We start from the raw sequence: 27,214 nt of genomic DNA, 5'->3' as shown, positions 1-27,214 counted from the left end.
GCAACATCTCTGTCATTCTCTAAGTTCCAAAGCTGAAGGCACGCATCACAGATGTGTAGCTAATTGCAATGAACGAGGACACTTCAATACCCCTGAAGGTCAGATACCTTTGGGAGGATTCTAATACATGATTTTATTATCTAGGGCATAAATATGAATTGTCCTTACAGAATCAAAGGCGTCCAAATGAGAAACAAAACACTGGGATTGGTTTGAGGGGCCCTCGTCATCAAGAGAGATACTCCAAACTGAGATTCCCTGTTCACTGACCCACGTAATGTAAAACTACACAAGAACATTTCTAAAACTTCTGGAGGTTGATTAAAACCTTTTAGTTGGATGTTTCTGAGGGACTACAAAGAATTACCACATATGTCTTAAATTTATAAAGACCATCGTGGTCTAAAACAGAAAACAATAGAATAGCCTAATCCTGGGAGTCAGGCAATGAGTAAGCAATGAGAAGCAAGTTCCCCTTGTACCAATCTGTCTGAATCGCTCCCATTTTTCCTCTTTCTTCTCAGTCTGCTGGTTCCAAAAAATCAAGGCGAATATTCTCTTTCCAGATAGAAGTCCATCCATATTCTGGAAACACTAAACCACCAGCAAAACCATACAAGTGAGGAAGACAGTACCCAAACTCAACCCAACAACTCCAATCTTAAATGAGACACAAGTTGGGCTTAAAACTGAAGCAAATGTTTGAGGCAGTCTATGGATGGAGGATCGGCCCTTAATTGCAATCTTTCCAAAGAGGGCAATGTGCCAACACAAAATTCAGCTACACTTCAAGTATATTCTTGGAGTAAATCATCATTCAAATGTATTTAAAGGGAACAGTCACTTTAGTACAACAAGACAATTGTTTTTTTCAGCTTACAAGTCCTATCACCCACCAAGTGAATTCTCTATAAGACAGAATGCTGAGTCCCTTCTAAAGTGGTTCCTACAAGAGAATATTGCAAAAAAGCAAATTTTCTTCTGGCCTTTCTTTGATTAAATACTAAGGGAGTGATCTTAGCAAAACAGAATTTGTTCTAAACAATAGTGACTCTTGACTGAAATCAGATATTTCAACCTCAAAGAATAAATATAACTCACACCACACTGGTTGTCAATCCTTGACTCTAGCATTCAAATGTTTCTGTTGCCCTAAGAACCTGATTTCATTTTAAGAGTCTGTTGTATTGACTCTGATATTTGTCTTTAATCATCGTCATCTTGGAAAATCTTCTCCATCTTCTAGCCAAGATTCATTTAGTGAAACCCTGCTATTTCCATTCTAAAATCTACCTTTTATCATCGTAAGAGAAAATATATTCATTTTCCTGCAGTTTTCATTGTAGAGATTCCAAATTTTCTAGCAAAAGATATCTTCAAAAAAATCAAGTGGCATGTATTTCAAAAAAAACAACATATTTATTTTCACACTCATAAAAATGGTATAAACTTACTACTTTATGAATTAAAACTAGAAAAAAAATCACTATTTACTAGGGTTTGTATTGCCAATAAAGTCCCCTTCAACTAAACGTGGATTTAAGCTATACTCACATATAGCAAATCAAGTTGCGGCAAATAATATAGAATCTCATTTCATAAGCAACAATGGATTTTCACTGAGTTCTTCAACAGTGCTTGAAAATAACAGTGTGCTATTTAAAGAGAGCTTGTGAAATTTCAGGAATGTCATATATTAGTAAACAATTCAGAACTACATGTGTAAAGAGGCAATTAATTTGTTGAGTTAATGAAAAACAGGTTCTCCTAGTTATTTTTGTCTGTAAGCCAATTCTGGGGTGATGGTTCCTGAATTCAGAAAAAGCACTAGCTTTTCAGAACCAGCAGTTCTGTCCCCAAGGTACGGTGTAAGTGAGGTCCCATTTCTTCATTCCTGCATCATGCTTACCTTCCAACATCTGGACAAGGGTTGTCCACTAAATGGACAACATCTGGACACAGGACAGCGCAGCCGCTGTGACAGAGGAAATAGGGAGCAACCAAGGAGAACAAAGGTGCAACAGGGCTCCAGCTTCCCTGCTCACCTTCCCTCTAAGGGCTAAGTCTATCTGCGCTGGCCTGAAGCGACCTCAAAAGAAGCAGGGCAAGAAACTTCCTTTTACTTCAAGAAATTTTTTTTTCAAATTTGCAATTTATGCAAAAATTCAGGTTTTATTTTTACTTATTCTTACATTTGGTGGGAGCTGATATCAGGAACTTATAGGCAAACAATAACTTTTGTTTTCTAAGTCTTGCTGAACAAAAATACACACAATGTAGCATTATCTTGCCACAAGCCTTGCTTTTTTACATCTCACAGAAGAATGCAATGTTACTGTTTCTTGAACAAAATGCCCAGATTACTGAGGAAACCATCTTTGGAGGAAATGTTTAATAAGCCTATTTTATTTAAATAAATCCTCCAGGAGGAAATGAGAGAATTCAGTGTCTTTACTTAGAAGAAGGCTGGGTAAGTAGTCATCTGTCAAATTTATCTGCACAGCTCACCAACACCTCCTTATTAGAAACATCAATATTTCCACATCACAATTCCTAAAAATGACTTTAAAGCCTCAAAATTCTGTGTCTCTTTTGGCTTGCTTCTCTCTCAATTCTACCCAGGCTGTATTAATGGTTCGCTTCATTCATCTCGATCTTCATAAACTTTCTTTAGAACGTTCATCAGTCTCTCGCTGTTTCAGCATCATGGGAGGGCTTTTCTTTCTCTTTGCGTTCTTTTTCAACCTAAGTCAAGGCAGTCCTATTGCATGTTTTCTGCTTTCTTTCTACTTAAGAACTGTATCTTTTTTTGATCTGCTTTCCACAGAGACGGGTTTCAAGAGATTGTTCACAATCATGGACTCATTCTTCCCATTTAGATTCTTTACCAAAGATCAAAGGACCTTTCTGTGAAATGCACCTGCACATTCTCAGCAGGGACTTGAACTGCAGTTTAGGTAAGGTAGAATTTCACAAACTTACCTGACTGATCCCATCCGTAATTACTGATTTCCACTGTATATCCCACTGTAGTGGGAGCAACCACAGCAAACTGGCTTTTCACTGTCAAAGAGTTCTGCTTTTCTCTGTGATCTCTGCTGCACTGTGTTCTTGAGTTCTGTCTCAATGCTGGATTTTTTTTAATGTTTTTTTTTTTTTTTGAGAGACAGATAGAGCATGAGCAGGGTAGGGGCAGAGAGAGAGGGAGATACAGATTCTGAAGCAGGCGCTAGGCTCCAAGCTGTCAGCACAGAGGCCAACCCAGGGCTCAAACTCATGGACCATGAGATCATGACCTGAGCCGAAGCTGGACACCTAACTGACTGAGCCACCCAGGTGCCCCTCCTTCCCAAGGTTAGCCAATTGCTAGAGACAGTAAACAACAGTATGCTTTTCAAATGCAAACCAACCACCCAGGGTCCACACCCTTAACCACTCCCTAATCATTCCCAGGGCCAGGTACCAAAACAACTCAGAGCAGCACACAAAGTCCAAAGCCCACTAGAATTACTCAAACTAGCCAATCCTAAACCTGTTTCGCCTGCCTCTACTGTTTCTCTGATGGAAATGGCAAGAAAGCCTCTTGCCTACAGTTTCCTCCTTTCCCTCCATCTCCTGACTGACTCCAGTGCTTCCCCAGGTGCCCCACCACCCTATCCCCCCCCTGCCCTGGTGTGGTGGGCCCCTTCCTCTTGGGATCTGTGAGTATAAGGAACTATGTTTTCAACAGCAATCATCATTTGATCTGTTGGCCTTACTGTATTTTAATAATAAAACAGCTGTGTGTCCTTGGAAAAGGGACAGAACTTCCTCCTCCATTTCTTTATCAGAAAAAAGAGGATAAAATTTCTTTTTCACAGTGCTCTTGTAAAGATCAACTAAAATAATATGCATCCTGTACTGTGTATATAGTAAGTACTCAATAAATACTGATGTTCCAAAATGAACAGATAAAAAATGTTAGAGATAACTCATTAAAGGCCACATAACTAGGAAGATGTAGAATCTAAATGTCACCCAGATTTTTCTGACTCCAAACCCCGTCCTTTTTTCATGTAACAGTACATTCCCCAGTCACACATAATGCCTCCTACTGCACTCTGAAACATCTACCATAGAACACATACTGGATGATAGTAAGTTATGTATAAGTACATCACTAGGACAGCATGTGCTCAACAAGTTGAAAGAAGGAAAAAGAGAGGAAACGGGAAGGAAGGAGGGAGGGAGGGAGGGAAAGGGAAGGAATGAAGGAATGAACAGAGGAAGACAGGGACGATCCTCTCTATCTCAGGGATACTGTTAAAATTATTTCTCTCCTGGTATCTTCTTTCATTCTGGGCCCCCAGTCTACCTTCAAATAAAGGTAAAATGGCTTTATCCCTAGTTATAAAAATTCCCAACCAGGAAACACACACACCCAGTTGCATAAATTTCCCTCTACCAGTCTTTTTTATGGACCCAAAACTTCTAATAACTTCTGCCAAGTTTCCTTTTCTTATATATCAACCTTCAGGATGTTTTTAAACAATTTTTTTAAGTTTATTTATTTTGGGGGGAGAGAGAGAATGAGTGGGGGAGGGGTAAAAGGTGAGAGGAAGACAGGCTCCACGCTGTCAGCACAGAGCCCAATGCGGGGCACAATCTGACTAACCGTAAGATCATGACTTGACCTGAAATCAAGAGTCGGACACTCAACCGACTGAGCCACCCAGGCGCCCTTCAACCTTCAAGATGTTTTTAAAACACCACTCTCTGGAGCTATTCAAGGTCAGGTCTGAACTTCCCCTGCCTGCAAAAGCTTGTATATACTCCAATGACAACTTCTTTCCTTCTCCTGTGTCATATACCTGGGCTTCCCAACTTAAAGTGGTCCAGAGACATCAAGTAAACATTTGACAGCTTCACCACCTTCAAAGAACATTGGCAACATAGAGCTCTATTTGATCACTCTTGACCCAAAACAGCAACTAGTATTCTCAAAACCACCTATAACTTAAAGAGGGTTTTGTGGTTTGGGTGGTGTTTTGTTGTTGTTGTTGTTGTTGTTGTTGTTGTTGTTGTTGTTGTTTTACCTTTATGGCAGAAAGCCATAAAATTTTACGATCTAGGTGAACTATATTAGGCAGAGAAAAAAGAGATTACAAATGTTGGGTTTTCACCTTCTTAAACATCTCTCTTCCATTCTTCCATTCTTTTGATGTCCTCACTGCCACCAGCCTTGTCCATGTATATCTTCCCTAGTCCTCCAAGTGGGAGGCACCATGCACAGTATAGTCTTCTTTGTTTTACTTTTTAATGGATAATTTCAACCATACCCAACCTGGCATAATAAACTTTAAGTGCATGTGACCTGCTACATTTTCATCCTTCATGCTGACATTAATTTATTTTAGGACTCTTAAGTTGAGGGATCTAATTGTAACAAAAAATAGAAACTTAAAAATCTTGCCAATTTTTGTCTCTCAAAATGCATGCATGCATACATAAAATAATACAAAACACAGCTGACCAAAATTAAACAAAAAGACCAAAATTCATTTTCAACAACTAAAAGCAGTTCAGATTTAGATCACAGAGTCAGACTTAGAATATCACAATTTCCTATGATTCTTGGGGAAAGTCAAATCTTGTCAGGGGCCTGGATCATTGCTAAAGTATTGGACCTAGGGTTTGAATATCTCCTTTTAATTAGCAATAAAGTATTTTCTAATTTTTATTCAATTTATAGCCCATAAAATCTTGGCCTGCTAATGGAAAAAAATGTGTAGAAACAGGTATTCCATCATACTCTTGGTCAAATCATGGTTCTTCTGATTAAACAATGTATCAAACTGGGCCAAATCCTACTAAATCTAAATTTTGCCAAATTTTATATTCAGGTATGAAGCAATTTCTAAATTTTAATTCATTGCTACCGCTCTGTTCAGTTTTCTTAAAGCAATGACAACAAAAGGCAGGAAAATTTTAATATAACTTTCACTTCTGTTTATATTTTTAGCCTGTATTAGCCTTTGAGAAAACAACTTCTATAAATTCATTAATCAAAGATAAATTTTCTTTTCTGCAGCCTTTTTCTTAAAAGGCTCTAATTTTATATTATGTGCATATCTCTACTACCATTATTGACTTCGTAACAAATAGAAACCAGAACTGCTTGAAATAGTTTTCCAGACATTCATTCACTTTACTTTTGAAAACTGAATAAAAATATTCAATTTTCTTTCAGTAGTCTTCTACATCTTATTGGTCATTATGGACATAGCACACATTTCCCAATAACTGCATTCTTCTCTTTGTCTTTTTTTTTTTAATGTTTATTTTTGAGAGAGAGACAGAGTGCAAGTGTGGGAAGGGCAGTGAGAGAGGGAGACACAGAATCTGAAGCAGGCTCCAGGCTCCAAGCTGCCAGCACAGAGCCCGACACAGGGTTCGAACTCATGGACCGTGAGATCATGACTTGAGCTGAAGTTGGATGCTTAACTAAGCGGCCCCCTGACTCTTTGTCTTAAAGAATCAGCTGAAGAAAATAATCTTAGAGAATGTAATATGTTCCACATAGATTTTCAAATGAACACAAATCAGAGCATGTTATATAGTCTATACGATAAGATCTTTGGAAGGATGATGTCAGCAAAAATAGCACAGTAAAGCATAAAATAATATAGCACAGTAGCATAAAATTCCCCCATAAAAGTAACAATAAAAAAATAGCAAAAATTGTCAGAATCAACTTTTTTGGAATTCTGGAAATTAACCAAAGGTCTACAGCAATCCAGGGTGCATTTTATTCAAGAAAAAAATGTTGAATTTTAGTTAAAAAAAAAAAAAAGAATATCCTTTGAAGCATTTTCTCCTGTCCTATTCTGATCTTCCTCTCTGTAGCTCTGAGACAGCTTTAAAAACCAAAGCCTGCAATCATGGTGAAAACCGACAACCTGCAATCACAGCACAAACCAATAGCCTGATAGCCACCAGAGGGGGGAAAACGAGAGCGGAACTCCTTTAAAGCCTCATTTCCCGAGCATTGTCATTATTTGCCCTGTCTCATGGTTCCATGGAAATCTCCACACTCAAGGTTGTGTTTTTTTCCCTGACTCAGAGCTAACTCAGTGTACAAACTTTTTCCCTAGGAGTTTCTGTCAAAAACAATTAGAGAGAATTAATTAACTTTATGGCTGTATGAAGCAATGGATCACAGTTTTAATAAACAAAATGAAATGCTGGGGTACAAGATGCCCATAGGGGCACTGAAAATCTCCCAACATATTTCTGAGAATCTAGAAGCCCACACAATGCATAGGGCTATGTATATATCCAACACTGTAACATGCTCAGGAAAGATCTGAGAAGGTCCTAAAGCCTAGAGCCTGCTTCAGATTCTGTGTCTCTCTCTTTGCCCATCCCCTGCTCACGCTGTCTCTCTCAAAAATAAATTAAAAAAAAAAAAAAAAAAAAGATTCTCTCTCTCCTTCTGTCCCTCTCCCCTATTCACTCTTTCTCTAAAATAAAAAAAAAAAAAAAAAAAAATTCTGTCTAATCATTAGCTGACTTTTAAGGTAACCAAATAAAGACTTTAGTGACCATACATGACAAAAAATACAGACTTTATAGAATTAGTTCAGAAAAGACACTAAGAAAATAAACAACCATGGGGAAGGAGGAGAATCTGATTCCTAGAGTAACCATATTATATATTTAAAATACAGTTTTCAGGGCACCTGGCTGGCTTAGTACAGCATGTGACTCATAATCTGTTTTGAGTTCAAGTTCCACATTCGGTATAGAGATTACGTTAAAATAAAATCTTGGAGTGCCTGAGAGGCTCAGTCAGTTAAGCAGCAGACTCTTGACTTCATCTCAGGTCATGATCTCAAGGTTCCTGAGATCAGGGCCCACGCTGACAGTACACAGAGCCTGCTTCTGATTCTCTCTCTCCCTCACTCTCTGCTCCTTCCTCATTCATGCTCACTCTCTCTCAAAATAAATATGTAAACTTAAATTTTTTAATAAAAAAATTAAAAAATTTAAAAATTAAAAAAAATAAAATCTTAACAAATGTACAGTTTTCAAAAAAAAATTACTAGATAAGAAAAGAAACAAGAAAATAGGGCCTATACACAGGAAAGGAAGCAATCAACAAAAATATTGTCCCCAAGGAAGACCAGACACTGGACTTACTACACAATGACTTTTAGGAAGTTATTTGAATTATGTTCAAACAAGTAAAGAAAAATATGCTTGAAGAACAAAGGAAAGTAAAAGAATGATGTCACCAAACACAAAGTAGAACTAAAAGGAAAGAAATTATTTTAAACATACACCCACACAAATTCTAGAGTTAAGGATATAATAACTGGGGCACCTGAGTGGCTTAGTGGGTTAAGTGCCTGACTCTTGGTTTTGGCTCAGGTCATGATCTCACAGTTCATGAGATCAAGCACCATGTCAGGCTCTGTGCTGACAGTGCAGAGCCTACTTGGAATTCTCTCTCTCTGTCTCTCTCTGCCTCTCCTTCTATTAAAATAAATAAACTTTTAAAAAAAGGATACAATAATTGAAATGAAATATTTCCTAATGAGACTCAGCAGCAAATTTGACCAAGGGGGAAGAAAAAAATCAGCAAACTTGAATATAGTTGGTTGAGATTATTCAGTATGAGGAACAGGAATAAAAATAATAAAAAATAAAACTAAATAAAAGAGGAAAAATGAACAGAGCCTCAGAAGCTTAGGAGACAATATCAAGTATATCAACATACACATATCAGGAAACCAATAAGGAAAGGAGAAAAAGAAAGGGGAGGAAAGATTATTTGAAAAATAATGGTAAAAATCTCATAAACATGATTAAAAATCTACTCTTACAAGAAGCTCAATGACATCTAAGCAGGATAAACTCAAAGAAAGCCATACCTACACATATCACAATCAACTTGTTGAAAGAGATAAAGAAAGAGAAAATCTTGAAAAGAGCAAGAGCAAAATTGCTAATCACATACAAACAATACCAGTAATATTCACAGCCAATTATCAGAAACCATGAAGACCAGAAGACAATGGGAATGACATATTAAAAGTGCTCAAAGAAACGGGGCACCTGGGTGGCTCAGTTGGTTAAGTGTCTGACTTCAGCTCAGATCATTATTTCCTGGTCTGTGAGTTGGAGCCCCACTTCAGGCACTGTACTGACAGCTCAGAACCTGGAGCCTGATTAAGATTCTGTGTCTCCCTCTCTCTCTAACCCTTGCACTCTGTTCCTCTCTCTCTCTCAAAAATAAACATTAAAAAAAAAATTTTTTTTAAGTGCTCAAAGAAAGACTGCCAACCAAGAAATCTACACCCAGCAAAACTATCCTTCAAAATTAAAGGAGATATTATACATTTCCAGGTGAAGAAAAGCTAAAAGAATTCATTACTTGCAGAGTGCCTGGGTGGCTCAGTCGGTTGGGTGTATGACTTCAGCTCAGGTCATGATCTCACAACTCATGGGTTCAAGCCCTGCATTGGGCTCTGTGCTGACAGCTCAGAGCCCGGGGCCTGACTCAGATTCTGTGTGTCCCTCTCTCTCTGCCCCTCCCCTGCTCGTGCTCTGTCTCTCTCTGTCTCTCAGAAATAAACATTAAAAAAAATTAAAAAAAAAGAATTCATTACTTGCAAATACTAGAGTCCTTCAAGCTGAAATTAAAAGACATGAGAGAGTAACTCAAATCCACATGAAGAAAGAAAGAATACTGGTAAAGGTAATTACATAGATAAATATAAAAGTACAATCTTCTTGTTTTTAGCTTTTTTTCTAATGTATGATTTAAAAGAAAACTGCATAAAGTAACAATTGTAAATCTGTGTTGAGAGGCACACAGTGTAAAAAGATGTAATCTGGATAAAAATAGTAGTACAAATAAGGGGAAGGGGTCACAATTAGACAGCAACAAAATTGTGACATGCTACTGTAATTAAGTTAGTATTGATCCACACTAGATTGTTACATGTGTTAATTGTAATTCTCAGGGCAATACCAAAGGAACTAACTCAAAAGAATAGTAAAATAAATGAAAAGAGAATTAAAATGGTACACTAGAAGACACCTATTTAACCAAAAAACAGTAAAGGAAGAATAAAGGAATAAAAAAAAATGCATAAAACATGTAGAAAACAAATTGCAAACTAGCAGAAATAAATCCTACCTTACCAGTCCATACAATGAAATGTTATTAGCCATAAAAAGGAATGAAGTACTGATTCAGATACAACATGGATGAATCTTGAAAATATTATGCTAAGTGAAAGAAGCCTCAAGAGGTCACCTATTTTTATTTCATTTATATGAAATACCCAGGATAGCCAAATTCATACAAACAGAAAATAGAGTGGTGCTATGATCTGAATCCCTCCCAAAACTCATATATTGAAATCCAAACCCCAAGGTGATGGTATTAGGAAGTAGGAAGTGGGACCTTTAGGAGCTAATTAGGTCATAAGGGCAGAGACCTCATGAATGGGATTAGTGCTCTTATAAAAGTGACCACACAAAGCTATCCAACCCCTTCTGCCATGTAAGGATACAATAAGAAGACTGAGATGTTTGCGAACTTAGGAGGGTCCTCACCCAAGCGTGCTGGCACCCTCCCTGATCTAGGACATCTAGATCTTTAGAATCAGGGACTATTTTATTATCCCCCAAAGCACCTATCTCAGAACGCAAACAATGAACACTGAATAAAAGACAATTGAAGGGTAGTGCTAACAGCAGGGCATGGCCTGCATCAAATCTTAAAACAGAAGAGTTGGAAATTCAGACTTGATCAATATTTCTCCAGCCTTTTTTTGTTTTGTTTTTAGAGACCATTCACTAATTTGAATGATATCTTTCAATTCTATAGGCAGAAAAACCTTTGGTGTAAAGATACCAACCATAAACTTCATTTTCATGAGTACCCATCATTTTTTTTCTTTACTCCATTTCCTGTCATCACACTGGGAAAAAGCAGTGTCCATGTAGTTAACGCATCCCACACTCTAGCCTCTGTTTTTATTAACATCCTCAATTCCAATAACTTCTCAATAGCACTCCTCATGAGTCACCATCCACATATAGGCAACACTCTCGAAACTTGTTTTCACCTAACTCTGCCCCATGACAAAAAATATGAATTGCAAACATCTCTCCCCCCCCACCATAATCTCCTAGTTTTCATGTTTTCTTCCTCTGCCCTCTCACTTTACTTGTTCACCTATCTCAAAATACTCAAAATACCCCAAAATACTTCTATCTTTTCTCCCATTCTATTAATCACTTATTTAGCCTAAAAAGGATACCACTATGGATAAAGTATAATGAGAAGATAGGAGAGAAGTAGGAAATAGGGTTTGGAATGTTAGGGAGAGATCCAATTGCATAGGGCTTTTTGGACCTGGAAAGGGGTTGGGATTTTATGCTACTGAAATATTTTATTATATTCGAATTTTATGAAAAGCCATTTAAACAGAAAAATTACAAGTTGATTTATAATTTTAAAAGCTTCCTCTAGTTCTTGTAGGAGAAGAGTGTAAACGAGGTCAATAAAGAGGATAGTATAGAAATCTGGGTAGGAGATGACAGCATTTTGGACATAAGTGATTCTAGAAAAAAATGAAGAAAAATCAATATATTTAACATGTATCTTGGAGATATAATAAACAGGATGCATTAGATGTGTAGGATGACAGAAAAGAAAATATCATTTTTTTCTTTTTTTCTAAAGCCATTTTCTTTAAGTTTATTTATTTATTTTGAGAGAGAGAGTGCATGCACAAGCAGAGGAGGGGCAGAAAGAGAGAGAAGAGAGAATCCCAAGCAGGCTCCACGCTGTCAGCACAGACCCCAACAGAGAACTTGATGCTGTGAACCACAAGACCATGACCTGAGCCAAAACCAACAGTCAGATGCTCAACTGACTGAGCCACCCAGGTGTCCCAGAAAAGAATGTATCCTTAATGATACCTTGGGTTTTGGCTTCTTCTTGGTGAATTGGCTTTTTTATCATTATATAATATCCTTTTCTGTCTCTAATATTTTTCTTTGTTCCAAAGTCAAATTTACTTGATATTAATGCAGCCATTTGGCTTTCCTTTGATAAATGCTTGCATGATATGTTTTTTTTTTCTATCTTTTTACTTTCCATCTGCATATATGGTTATAAGTGAATTTCTAATAGAATATAGTTGGGTCATGTTTGTTAATTCAATCAGTCAATCCAATCAGTCAATCCTTTTCATTTAATTGACATATTAGGCCATTTATACTTAATGTAATTATTGCTAGGGCTTAAATCTGTCACTTAAATATTTCTTCTCTGTTTATTTTCTCTGTTTTTTTTCTCTCCATTTTCTTGTTTCTACTTTCCTGTCTACTACTTAAACATTTTTTAAGAATCCATTTTGAATTACCTATACTTTTTAAAATATCTCTTTGTACAGTTTTTTTTAGTGGTTGCTCTATTACATTATCTTTTTTTTTTGAATTTTTTTAATGTTTATTTGGTGGGGGAAGGGAAGGGGCAGAGAGAGAGGGAGACACAGAATCCAAAGCAGGCTCCAGGCTCTGAACTGTCAGCACAGAGCCCAACTCAGGGCTCAAACTCACAAGCTGTGAGATCATGACCTGAGCCAAGTCAGATGCTTCACCGGCTGAGCCACCCAGGTGCCCCACTATTATATTATCTATCTAGCTATGTAATTATCCAGAGATATTATCTAGATATTACATTAATTATATATGCATGTATGTTATTTTACATACATATTTATAATACATAAAATCACAATCCATGGATATCATCACTTCTTTGTCTGAAGTATAGATGCCTTACCTTCCATTATGTCCCTTTACTCTTCTCCATTTACAAAATAATTATCCTAAGTAATTCTTCTACATTCATTTAGAATCACATGGGTGTCATAATTTTTGTTTTAACCACTATACATAATTTAGAAAATTTAACAACGGAAGGAAAGTCTATTTTATTTACTCATATTTTAACTGTGTTCTTACTTCCTGACTTTCTAAGGTTCATTCTTTTATCATATTATTTCTGTTCAGAGAACTCCCATTTTAAGATAGTTCTGCTGATGACAAATTCTTAGTTTTCCTTCATCTGAGAATGTCTTGATTTCCCCTTCATTCCTGAAAAAAAGAATTCTGGTTTGGCAGTTCTTTCTTTCAGCATCTGATAATATGGAATCCATATTACTTACTTTTGGAATCCATTGTTTCTAGTCAAAATCCAGAATCGTTTGAAATTTTTCTCTGGTGCTTCAAACTGCTTTCTTTTTAGTATTCAGAATTTTAATATGATGTAACTTGCCATAGATTTGTTTAGGTTTATCCTGTTTGGGATCATTCAGCTTCTCAAATCTGTAGATTTATGCCACTCAACAAATTTGGGAAGTCTTCAGCTATTATTATCATTATTATTATTATTATTATTATTATTATTATTATCCATTAGTCTTTGAATATTTTTTTAACTCCACCCTCTTTCTCCTTTCCTTCTGGGACTCTGGTGACAGAAATCTTTTCTTTTAGTCACACAGGTCCCTAAGGCTCTGGTACTTTTTGTGTTTTTTTTTTTCCTAGTCCCTTTTTTAAAGTGTACTTTCTGGGGGCACCTGGGTGGCTCAGTCAGTTAAGCATCTGACTCTTGATCTCAGCTCAGGTCTTAATCTCAGGGTCATGAGCTCAGGCCCCATGCTGGGCTCCATGCTGGGGCGAAGCCTACTTAAAATAATAAAAATAAAAAATAAAGTGTACCTTCTGTACAGGACCCAATGCCAAGAGGAATCTCCTTGGTTAGAACTTCCTCCCATGGGGAGGGGGAGGGGAACAGGAAGAACCTAGTAGACTTTGCCACCAAGGACCCCTTCAGTCCTAGCCACAACTACTGCTGAAGACATGTACATTGACCATTAAGGACCTCTTCAGTTTTGAACCTCTGTCATTCTCAACTGTCAGAGCTACATGGAGACTTCACCTCTCACAATGGAACCAGAGACTCTATACTCTATCTGGACAGCATGCTTGCAGCAACTTCTAGTTTTTCCCACCAAAGCCATTCCAAAAAGGCTGGGAGAGGTGACTGCACCCTCAAATCATATATTAACACAAGGTCACCAGAAACATGGAAAAGCAAGGAAATATGATACCACCAAGGAAATATGATACCACCAAAGAGACACAATAATTTTCCAGTAACTTACTCCAAAGAAATGGAGATCTACAAGTTACTTGAAAAAGAATTTCCAGATAATTATCATAAGGAACTCAGTAAGATTTAAGAGAACACAGACAACTCAACAAACTCAAGAACATAAGACATGAACAAGAAGAGACATTCAACAAAGAAATAAATAAGAAATCATAAAAATAAACCAAACAAAAATTATGAAGCTGAAGAATAAAATGAAAAATGTGATATAGAATGTCTTATTCTGTTTGGACAACTATAACAAAACATTACAGACTGGATAGCTTATTAATAACAGTAATTTATTTCTCACATATCTGGAGGCTGAAAGTCCAAGATTATAGTGCCAACATAGTTGGTTCTAGAGAAGGCCTTCTTCCAGACTGCTGACTTCTCGCTGTGTCCTCACATGGTGGAAGGGGCAAGGTAGCTCTCTGGACCCTCTTTTATAAGGGCATTAATTCCATCCATAATGGTTTCACCCTCATGGCCTACTACTTACCTTTTTAAGATCCTACCTCATAATATCATTACATTGGGCACTAAGATTTCAACATATGAATGGGGGGGTGGGTGACAAACACCCAGACCATAGCAAAGAGCTTCAACAGTAACTTGATCAATCAGGATAAAGAAAACTGGGAATAAGCTCCTTGACATTGGTCTTGGCAGTGATTTCTTAAAAATGACACCAAAAGCAAAGGCAACAATAGACTGGGTGGCTCACCTGGTTGAGCATCTGACTTCAGCTCAGGTCATGATCTCATCATTCATGAGTTCAAGCCCCGCATCGGGCTCTGTGCTGACAACTCAGAGCCTGGAGCATGCTTCTGATTCTGTGTCTCACTCTCTCTCTCTGCCCCTCTCCTGCTCAGGCTCTGTCTCTCTCTCTCTAAAAACTAAATAAACATTAAAACAAATTTTTAATTAAAAAAATCAAAAATGAAAACAGGATCTCGAGATATTTCTACCTCCATGCTCATTGCAACATTATTCATGATAGCTAATATATAGAAACAAACTAAATACCCATCAATGAATAAATGGATAAAGAATTCATGGTGTATACACACACCACACACACACACACACACACACACACACACACACTGAATGTTATTCATCCTCAAAAAAGAAGGAAATTCTGCAATTTACAACAATGTGGATGAATTTAGAGGGCATTACTAAGTGAAATAAGCCAAACACAGAAAAACAAATATTGCATGGTATCACTTATGTGGAAGTTTTAAAAGTCAAACTTAGAGAACAGTTGAATAGTGGTTGCCAGGGGCTGGGGGCAAGAGATGTTGGTCAAAGGATATAACCTTTTGGTTATAAGAGAAATAAGTTCTAGAAATCCAATGTACATCATGGCAGTACAGCTAATAATAATGTATTCTACACTTGAAATTTACTGAGAGTACATCTTACTTGTTCTTACCACACACACACACACACACACACACACACACAGTTAACTATGTAAGATGATAAATACGTTAATCAACCTATTGTGGTAATGATTACATGATGTACTTATATCAAAACACCACACTACACTGCACACCTTAAATATATTCAATTTTTAATTGTCAATCATATCTCAATAAAGCTGGGAAAAATTAAGTTTCATTTTTCTCTGTTGTTTACACTGGGCCATTTCTCTTTTTCTTCTAATTTACTGATTCTTTCCTCTGTCCCATCCATTCTGCTGTTGAATCCATCCACTGAACTTTTTATTTCGGTTATTGTATTTTTCAGTTCTAAATTTCCCTTTGATTCTCCTTTATATCTTATATTTCTTTGCTGAGACATTCTAGCTCTTTACTGAGGCTTTTCACTTTTTCATTGGTTTCAAGAATGTTCATAATTGCTTGTTTTAGCATTTTTATTGTAGCTGCTTTAAAATCTTTGTCAGATAATCTAACGTTCTGTCATCTTGGTGTTGACATCTATTGATTGTCTTTTTCATTCAGTTTGAGAACTTCCTAGTTCTTGGTATGATGGGTGATTTTGAATTAAGAACTTAAACATTTTCCTATTGTGTTATAAAACTTTGTGTATATATATTTTTATTTATCTATTTATTTTTTGAGAGAGACAGAGCCAAAGCGCAAGCAGGGAAGGAGCAAAGAGAGAGAGGAAGACACAGAATCTCAAGCAGGCTCCAGGCTCCAAGCTGTCAACACAGAGCCCGATGCAGGGCTCAAACCACAAACCCGTGAGATCGTGATCCAAGTCAGATGGACACTTAACCAACTGAGCCCCCAGGTGCCCCTAGAACTGTATTTTATTAAATCTTCTGTTTTAGGTAATTTTTTTCCTCTAAAACTTCTCAGGAAGGTCAAGGGAAAGTTGGCACTGCTGCATTTCTGCCAGGTGGAGGCAGAAGTCTAAGTTTCCACTTAGCCTCAACTGACACCTCCAGTGGGGAGAGTCTCCTCATCACCAGCTGCTAGGGTGGGAGCTCCAGCTCTCTGTGCGGTCTCCACTGACACCACGGGGCTTTATCATAAGTCTGACAGGATAAAAGTCCCCTACTTCTCTGACACCATTCCGGTGGGATTGATGGGCTACCTTGTTCTAGCCTTGACAAGATAAAACTCTAAGCTCCCCCCATTCCACCTTTGCTGGTGTGGGCGGCAGGGAACCATAGTTTTTGTATGGTGTTGGACTGGAATAGAGAGCAGTTAATGTCTAAAAGTCGTCTGATTTCCTAGACGACCCCTTTCCTGGACTTTTGGATAGAAAGATACTGCTTTTATGGGACTCTGCCTGCATTCAGTAGCATTTCTAGGTTGCTGGCTTTTCAGATCCAATTCTCAATTCCCAAGTTCCCAAGTAAGTCTGCCTTTTGCTCTCCATCTTTCAGTGGCTTTTCATGTTTATTTTATATATAAGGTCCAAGATTTTTAGCTGTACTTACCAGGAGGAATATGGAAAAGCACGTCCAGAAGTAGAACTTTATTTTAACTTTATTTTAAATATTAGAGATACGGATTTTATCTACAATGTCCTTGGGAATACTACTCTACTCATTATTCTCTTTTTTTCTCTTACAGTAGTTTGTGTAGGACTTAACCACAGTCATTTGTGTCCTTCATGTTTAAGCACAATAAGTATTCCTGAGCTCCCAGGGGGAGCCCCCTCATTAGGGGAGTAGGGTGAACCAAAAAAGCTTTCTTAGTTTTGTGGTTACAGGGCCCACAGTTCTATCATTAAGACTGATAATTCGACATATGTCCACAGTTCTTTCTGAAATCTGCTTTCCTTTCTCTCTTCCTACTCTCATCGGAGTCTTTTTCTTTGTCTTTAGTATCAGTTTGATCACTCATCAGAATCTTTTTTCCTTTGTCTTTAGTGTCAGTTTGATTCTACTTCCTACAGCACCTTTTCAACAGGGTTTTGTTCTGGAAAGGAACTTTGGCAGGTTTCAAGCCTTCACAGGCTGACAGCAATGTCAAGTTTTTGTGTCTCCCTGAACTCACACACACACTGGGACTTACAAAGCCCAAACTCCCAGTTTGAGCTGGTTTTCCCAGATTGCCTGAGTTCCCTACCACTTGTGAGGGGAGCCCCTTTCTTTCAAGGGTGAGCATTTGTTATTGATTTCAAAAGTTCCTAGCTCTCAGTTTCCTTCTACACTTTTAAGCATAGCCTGTTTTGCCATATTTTGGAGTTTGGGGCTCTCTGGTCATCTAGTTTTGTTGAACATGTTGCCTGTGGAATTTTGGTCTTATTATCTTAGTTTCTACATCTGTTTTGTGCGAATATTCATGCCGATTCAAAAACTGTTGAGTTGCCACATGGCCATTGAATTGTCACCATTGCCACATGGCCTTCCCTCAAAATCCTCCTTTAAAATGGATAAACTCCCTCCTCTATAACATCATGTTTCAAAGTTTCATTTGCCTTCAAATTCTACTGAATTCATTACTGCCAAAATCACCAGTTACATTCTTACAATTAAACCTGCTTTCCTGTTTTTTCTCTGACCACTCCAAATAATTTATTTGATTTTTAGCCAAAGAGTAGCATTCAATTCCTTGAGTGTGTGTGTGTGTATACGTACATGTATATATATATATATATATATATATATATATATATATATATATATACACACACACATATATGTGTATATACATATGTATATACACATATATGTATGTATGCATATATGTGTATATATATATATATATACATGTACGTATACACACACACGTATATATATGTATACACACACACACACACACACACACACACACACACACACACACACACACATATATATCAGGACCTCGGCACATGCTGGTATTTCTAGCTAGATGCACTTTCCTTTCCCCTCCCCACATTCCTCCACTCTCAGATTTCAACATTCACCAATTCCTCAACACTGGGTTGTGTCTCATATACATTTCTTACTTTGTGCTCAAGCTTGTAGTAGTTCTTAGAATGCTGTATCATAACTGTCCATTTATTGTTACAGAAACTGGTCTGGATCACCCGGCAGAAGAACCAAGCAGCACTGGGAGATCTTGGAAGGCAGGTTTATTTTACACCGGTGGGCTCAGAGGAGATCATTCTCCAGAGGTCTGAGTCCCAGTCATAAGCAGAGGGGACAATTTATAGTCTGTTACTTCGCATTCCTCATTAGTAGTAATTTGGTGCCAGCAGCAAGCAGGGTGGGAAGAAGAACCCAGAAGGGGAGTCTTCAAGCAGGGACTGCGATTTCCCTACCAGTCCTGTCAGCCATCTTACAAGAGATTTTTCCCTATCGTTATCTCTCAATCCTCACCATAAATAATTTCTTTCAGAGTAGGTGCAATGTTTTCTTCACCTCCACAACCTTAGTCATAGTGTAATCCCTAGTACATTCCTCTAGTAAGTATTGATGAGTTAATGAAAAAAAAAAAAAAGGAGTCCTTTTATCAACCTAGTCTTTTCAGCATAAATATGTTCACAAATAATCTTATTTTTATTAATAGATGTATTATTTTACTGAACATACAGACAGTCATCCATACTGCAACAAATTTACAGAAGTACCAAGAAGTAAAATTAAAATCACCTGTGCTATAATAATCCCAATATTCAATGATAACTGCTGTTAAAATTTTTAATTTATATCCTTCCAGTCTTTTTTTTCCTCTATGTTTATACCTATATATGAGAATAATCTTGCAAATAGTCACTTTTAAAGTTTTATACATGAGGAAGCTTAAAATGAAACTGTTTCAAATGTGAGGCAACATGATGTAGATGCTGTATAGGCTCTCAAGCCCAGAGGGCCTTAGTTCCAACACTGTCTACCACTTACAAGCTATGTAAACATGGACTGGTTACAGCACTTCTCTGGGCCTCTCAGTTCAGTAGTAAAAAATGGGCTTAATGACAGTATCTGTCTCATGGAATTGCAATCAGGGCTAAATGAAGTAATATTTGTGACGTATTTAAAAGAGCCCCCTGCACGAAAGTTTGCAGCTAAAGACATAAAATAAATAATCGTGATTCTCTGCATGCTTCTCATCATAACATCCTGAAAAATAACATTATGCAGAGAAATTCTCAGCCAGACTGGAAAGGAAAATAAGAGAAAAAGAAAATACTTCTTCTTCTGGAAGAAAGAGGAAGTCATGAAAGGAATAGAGCAAGGAGGTCAAATTCCAAACCTCCATGGGATATGGGAAATGAACTACAGAGACACTCAAATAAATACCAAACAGTAATAACATCAAAGCTACTGCCCACTCTTCCAGGTGTTGTCTAAGGGAGGCTGCAAACTCTCTCAGAAGTCCTGCCTTCAGCCTAGGACCACATCCAATATGGTGCAACAGCAGTAGTGCAGCACCATCAGAGGGAAGTGGATAGATAAATCTCTTTGCGGTTGTATGTGGTATGAAGGAAATGCAGATATTCTTTAACACTCCTACCCAAGGTGGAAGACCGGTGCCACAGAAAAGACCCAGAATCAGGAAATAGATATTTCCAAGGGCCAGGACTTCAAAACAGAGGCAAAGGACAGTTTATGACCAACAGTAACAGACAGATCACAGGCCTGATGACCAGGCAGGGCCAAGTACACCAGCAACAGGTTCATCAGAAGAAGCCAGTGCCAAAGAAAAGTGGCATAACATCACTCAACAATAGGGTAAAAGTGACTGAAAGGACCACCCAGAGACCCCTGCAAACACACCCAAGCCTACTCTCTCTAGCCAAAAAGTCTTATCTGTGGAGATACACCTAGAAGCCAGATACATTGAGGAGAAGGGGGAAGGGCAAGAACTGTGGTAAGTTAAAGATTTGCACAAATAAGACTATCTTTAAAATAAAAAACCTCTCTGAAGCACCTGGGTAGCTCAGTCGGTTGAGCAGTTGAGTGTCCCACTCTTGATTTCAGCTCAGGTCATGACCTCTTGGTTCAAGAGATTGAGCCCCCCACTGGGCTCTATGCTGACAGCGTGGAGCCTGCTTGGGATACTCTCTCCTTCTTTCTCTACCCATCCCCTACTCACATGTGCTCCTCCTGTCTCTCAAAAAATAAATAAATAAACGATAAATGTTTTTTTTTAAATTTTTTTTTTAACGTTTATTTATTTTTGAGACAGAGAGAGACAGAGCATGAGTGGGGGGAGGGTCAGAGAGAGGGAGACACAGAATCTGAAACAGGCTCCAGGCTCTGAGCTGTCAGCACAGAGCTGGACGCGGGGCTCGAACTCACGGACCGCGAGATCATGACCTGAGCCGAAGTCGGCCGCTCAACTGACTGAGCCACCCAGGCGCCCCAATAAGTGTGTTTTTTAAAGCCTCTTTTTAACCTGAAGAAAATAAATCACATTTAATAGGCCAATCAAGTAAGACACATGCACACTGCTATGCTGAGCCTAACTAGATGAAGGGGCCAGGAGCAATATGAAATTAGTTAAGAGTAGTTGAGAGAAAATGAAGAAGCTATATTTCTTTGTACCATTCAGAAATGACATATTAAATTACCAACTATTCCACATAGTTTTTTTTTTTTTTTTTAATTTTGGGATCATATTTTGCATATAATGTGCTACCTTAAGAGTATGTGGAGAAAAAAAAACTTTTTTCCATTACATTCTTCCAAAATGTATTTTATAACCAATAAAAATTCACAGAATGAGCATAATTTATTTCACTTATCTTCTACAATTGGACATTTAAGTTGCATACAGTTTTTCCCTGTCCTAATTAATGATTCAATGATTATTGATATCTCTATTTCTTTGTAATATATTCTTCATTGTGGAATTCCTGAATTGAGGCAACACACAGTTTGTTATCTTTTAATACTTATTACCAAGTTGTCCTCTAGATAAAGTTCAAGTTCCTTAGTAAACAAAAAAAAATCTATTATAATTTGGTTTCTGTTTCCCTGTGCAGCTGAAATTCTCTCTATCCCCATCTACCCCAAACCATACACTTCAGCTAGTCTCTATTCTCTATTACTATTAGGACCTTATACTTGGAATTTCTTCTTACTGAAACACTTTCCCTCATTCCTTCAACTTCTCTTTTGCCTGGCTGAATTCTCCTCTTTGCTTAAGTATTAGCCTTAACCTCATCTCCTCCCCCTCTCTCAACCTCTGCTTGCACCTCACACACAACTATATTGAGTCCTTTCCAAATGATAATTTGATCTCCTTAGTAAATTAATAAACCTTCCCAACTGAGTAAGTAGTCTTCTTGTCAGAGTAGTAATATAGCAATAAAGACAGAATTAGATTAGTAGCTACTAATCTAACTTAGTAGCTACTAATCTAACTTTGTAGCTACTAAGTTCCAGGTACTATGCTATCCACTAGAGGTATAAGCATAAGACATGGTCAAATGAATACAAATGTCCAATAAACGGCTGATTAAAATTCAACCTAATCAGAGGTCAAGTAAATAGCAATTATAGTGCAATACCATTTTTCTCCTATAAAGCCTCCATTTTTTTTTAAATTGATGATATCCTGCAATGAAAAAAATGTAGGAAAAGAGGTACCCTCATACCTAGCTGGAAATAATGGACATTGTTATAGCTTTACGGAGGGTAATTATAAAAAAAAAAAAATTCTACTGATGTAATTTTAGTGTATATATTGAATCAGAAAACAGACTTAAATGTATGAAGCTTTTCATGAATGTTTAGTAAAATCTACTATATATGTATAAAGTAAAAGATTGAAACCCATAATGTTAACATGGGGTGGGGTTGGAGTGAAGGAGATTATTTTTCAATTTGAATCTTCTCAAATGTTCTAAGTTCCCTACAACAAACATCTATAAAATTTTGTCAAGAGGAAAAAAAGTATTTACAAAAACCATACTCTATTACCTTCAATCAGCCTCTTTCAAGTTAAGAAAGCCAGTTTTCTGGAAGGCCTCTCAATGAAAAGGTAATCTAGGTTCTAAGCCTACAAACTGAGAAATTAGATCCTGATATTTAGAATTCAACCAAGATGCAACTACACCGTAAGTTCAAGCCTAAAACAGGCACTAACATACCCCTCATATCATTAGTTTATTCATCACTTGACATTTAACTACATATAACAGACCATCCAGATTATTTTATAAAAATGTTAATTTAGACATGGTAATTTCTAGGATGTCACACTGTCAATATTTCTTGCTTCAGGAAAATGCTGTGTATCTGTGCCTTTCATTTCTTGACAGAAAACAAAGACTTCATGAGGAGTAAGAACCGCTTAGTCACAGATTATTTAATTTCCTTTCTTACTAAAGCTTATGAGTATTTTTCAAAGACTAAATAAACTGTTTTCCAGTTTATCTTTATTCTCATGCTTATTTGGCTTCTTCAAAGAATTCTGATAGAAATTACTCCGCAGATAATTTCAGTTGTAAAGACAGATTTTTTTCATATAGAAATTACTCTGCAGATAATTTCAGTTGTAAAGACAGATTTTTTTCATATACCTTTATTTTGACCAAATCTCTTAGGAGATGTTGGTGTGGGAGGAGGTCTTAAATGTTTTTGAATTCATTACGTGAAATGAAACCATCTGTAACCTTTTCGAAGCAAAATCTCAAAGAGTACAGTCATCTGATAATGAAAGCAATAAAACTGGACATGAAAACACGATGGCCAACACTGTCCAAGAGAACCCTAACCTAGGAAGTTTCATAAACCCAGTTAGTCTCTCCCCACTTCCATTAAGTAGAACCTGTCAAGCAATCAGATTTTAATGGCTCTAATAGCAAACTGCTGGAAACTGGACCAGATTCTCAAAAGCTTTCACAATTATTCACCAAATAGCCAGAGACTAAAAACATGAGATATGATCAATCTGGGACAAGAAAGACTTAAGAAGTTATAATCAGCAACTTGAGCCATCTGGGAAGGCTCTCCCTTCTTTTAGGTCGCGGTTTGGAAACTTCAATAATATTAAGCTTTGGATTATCATTTTAAATGATGTGGAACAATATTTATGTCACGAACAACAGAAAATAAAGGACAGCTGGAGATACAGATTCCACTCTTGTTACATGCTGTGGCATGTTGAGATTAAGACATGATGAGGCATTTACACACTTGAAGTAAAGGTGACTTCCTACACAAATTTTGTAATCAATCCTGTTCTCAGACCTGCCACTTGAAGATTACACTGCCCCCACCCCCAAAATACACAACTTTCTGGAAATTTAGGAAAATCATTATCACCTAACAGCAATGACAATTTTTTTTTTCCTACAGAGCTTTCTGGTTTTCATAGGTCTTTTGTCTATAGAATTTCAGCAGTTTGAAGTAGTAATAAAAACTTTGCTCCCTGAATCTCTCTGAGTTTGCTACTCAAAGTTCAGTCCTGCACCAGCGGTAATAGGATCCCCTAGAATCTTGTTAGAAATTCAGATTCTCAGGTTTACCCCAGAACTACTAAATAGGAATATACATTTTAAAAACATCCCCAGATGATTCATATGCACATTAAATTTTGCACGTATCAGACTCATCTAGAGTGTTTATTTAAACATTAATTCCTGGGTCTCACCTTGAATTTTTGATTCACCAGGTCTGGAATAAAAAATAGAATTCATATTGCTAACATGTTCTCAATGAGGTTCATGTTGAGTCTGGAGACCACACTTTGTGAACCACTGCTCACAAAGCTTTGGTTTGGTAGTTTGGTAACAGATTAACCTTATGTCAAGGAAAATAATGAGTGCTAAGGATCTAAGTTTAGGCATATTCCATTGAACAGGTACTACCATGACTGATTAAGATGATATTTGACCTTATGTCCACATAAAACCTACACATGGATGTTTATGGCAGATATATTCATAATTGTCAAAATTTAGAAGTAACAAAGATGTCCTTCAGCAGGTGAATGGACAAACTGTGGTACATCCAGACTATGGAATACTACCACAGTGCTAATAAGAAGTGAGCTATCAAGCTATAAAAAGACACAGAGGAATACTTAAGCACAAATTACTAAGTAAAAGTAGCCAGTCTGAAAAGGCCCCATAATGTAGGATTCCACCCATATGACATTCTAGAAATGGTAAACAATGGAGATAATAAAAAGTTCAGTGGTTGCCCCAGATAGCAGGGAGAAGAGATGCATAGGCACAGCAAAGAGGATTTTTATGGCAGTGAAAATACTCTATATGATATTACAATGATAGATATATGTCATTATAAATTGGCCCAACCTCATAGAATGTTTGGGTTATTATAATGTGTCAGTATAGGTTCACACTTGATAAAAAAAACAAAAACAAAAACAAAAACAAAACCAAAACCAAAAACAAACAAACAAAAAAAAAAAACCTCTGGTGAGTGATGGGGGAAGATACGCATGTATAGGGCAGGGTATATATGGGAAATACCTGTACCTTCCTCTCAATTTTGCTGGAAACCTAAAACTGTTCTTAAAAAAAAAGTCTAAGATGATAGGTAGGTAGGTAGAGAGGTAGATAAATAAGGTATTTTTTAACTACAAAATACATATTTGACAAATGTAAGTACACACATATTGCAGGGGCTGGGTGTTACCCAGCTAATTAGAACTCTCCAATCCTAGCAACTCTGCTTCCTGTCCTATCTCCTGGTAATATGGATGGCTGGAACCTAGCTAAAGTTAACATACTATCTGTCCCAGTCAAATTCTCTCACCAAGGGAGAGTTAGAAAATCTTAATAAGACAAGGCCTATATTTTCTATTCGTCCCCATCTTGGTTGTTTAGATCTCCTACCAATCCAGTAAGTTGCCAATATTCTTCCAATAATTTATTTTTCCCAAATTTGAGGAATTATCAGAAAGGCGTTTATGCGTAAGTTTTTTCAAGAACCATTTCCTCTGTAAATCCTTTTTTGGTTTTGTTCTACTAATGTCTGAATAAAGGGTCTATGAGTCAGTGCCAAAGAGTATAAATAATGAAAACAGGCACTTCTTATACAACCCCAATGGCCATCATCCTTATTCTCTATTGTTTATTGTCTGTTGAATGAACACTGCATACTCTTTGGGAAGAGCCCAGATAGGGAATCTGTTAGTGTTGGTACAATGCCTAGAACTGGCAGTCAGTGTCTCACAGACCTTCCCTTTTATGGGTAGAGAAGAGTCATAAACATCTGAACAAGGCACTCCACGAGCGTGGGGGAAGCAGTGTGGAAATCATCAGGAAAGGGGAAGCATGAGACATGCCAGGAACAGGAAAAATAACGCCTTGCTCCAGCAGTTTAAATGAGGCACCTTGTGGTGTGGAATATGCCAAGACTTCACCTTTGACATAAGTTTTGGTGCTGGGAAAGACTTTTCACTCTGAGCAGGAATTCAGCATATGAAACTGCATCAATAATTGAACTTAAAAAGGAAGCTATATGAGAAGATGGATATGTCAATTTGCTTGACTGTGATAATCATCTCACAATATATACATGCCTCAAAACATCAAGATGTACACTTTGAATATGTACAATTTTTATCTGTCAATACAAATAAAATACAAATACACCTTAATAACGTAAAATAACAATAATTATTATTGAACTATTCTACAGGAGATCTACAGATTATATGCAGGACTCCTAAAAGCAAAAAAATGGTCTGATTCACCACCACTTCCACTATCACCACCATAAAAGATGTTGATGCTTAATCTCTTTAACTTTTCAGAATTAGAATTTACTGCCATCCAGGTGAACAAGATACTGAGAACCAACACTCTCCACACCACACTGAGCTCTAATTAGCACCACACTGAGGTCTACTATTAGCTTCAAATGTAATCCTTTGACTGGCTGTTTCTTCTAGGCTTAAAAAATCCTGAATGAGTCAGCACTGAAACCAACCAATAAATCCATAGGCCAATGCATGAGCATGGAGACCACATGGGAAACTAAGGAAGAGGGAGCAGGAAACATACCTGTCTGCCTCACGTTCCAAGGTAGCTATCTCTTCCTTCCTTTCTTCATACACTCACAAAATTTTATGGATGAAGGTGAAGATGAACTGAGCAAGAGGATATAAACCCATAAATCTCTGAATTTCCTCAGAATGAAGATTATGATAGGAAGTTGCAGGCAAGATGTTCATGTGGCCTCACAATGCCTCTCCTGTACCCCATAGTTGAGCTGGAACTGTGAAAACCCCATCCTGTTGGCACCTCCTTAAAAGAAATTTCCTCATTCCGAAACTAGACAAAGACCCCACTAAAAAGGAGAACTACAGACCAATTTCTCTAATGAACATGGATGCAAAAATTCTCAGCAAGATACTAGCAAACCAGATCCAACAATACATCAAAAGAATTATCCACCATGACCAAGTGGGATTTATTCCTGGGATGTAGGGCTGGATCAATACCCACAAATCAATAAATGTCATACATCACATGAACAAGAGATAGGATAAGGACCACATGATCCCCTCAATAGATGCTGAAAAAACATCTGAAAAAACATAGCATACTTTCTTGATAAACACCTTCAAGAAAGCAGGGATAGAGGGA

At 37.3% G+C, this 27,214-nt stretch overlaps 1 protein-coding gene and 1 pseudogene across 1 annotated transcript in view; both read right to left on the bottom strand.

Annotated features, from left to right (window-relative positions):
• TTC29 (tetratricopeptide repeat domain 29) overlaps positions 1-27,214 on the bottom strand; it is a 674,033-nt gene that overhangs the window by 568,949 nt on the left and 77,870 nt on the right. The window lies entirely within an intron of this gene.
• Positions 1,400-11,960, bottom strand: LOC109250069 (calcyclin-binding protein-like; annotated as a pseudogene).

The sequence above is a fragment of the Panthera pardus genome, unplaced genomic scaffold (genome assembly GCF_024362965.1).
Source record: "Panthera pardus isolate Hobbes unplaced genomic scaffold, ASM2436296v1 HiC_scaffold_13, whole genome shotgun sequence".
Taxonomy (NCBI): domain Eukaryota; kingdom Metazoa; phylum Chordata; class Mammalia; order Carnivora; family Felidae; genus Panthera; species Panthera pardus.
The sequence above is the reverse complement of the archived record's forward strand: the minus strand, read 5'-3'. Positions and strand labels throughout refer to the sequence as shown.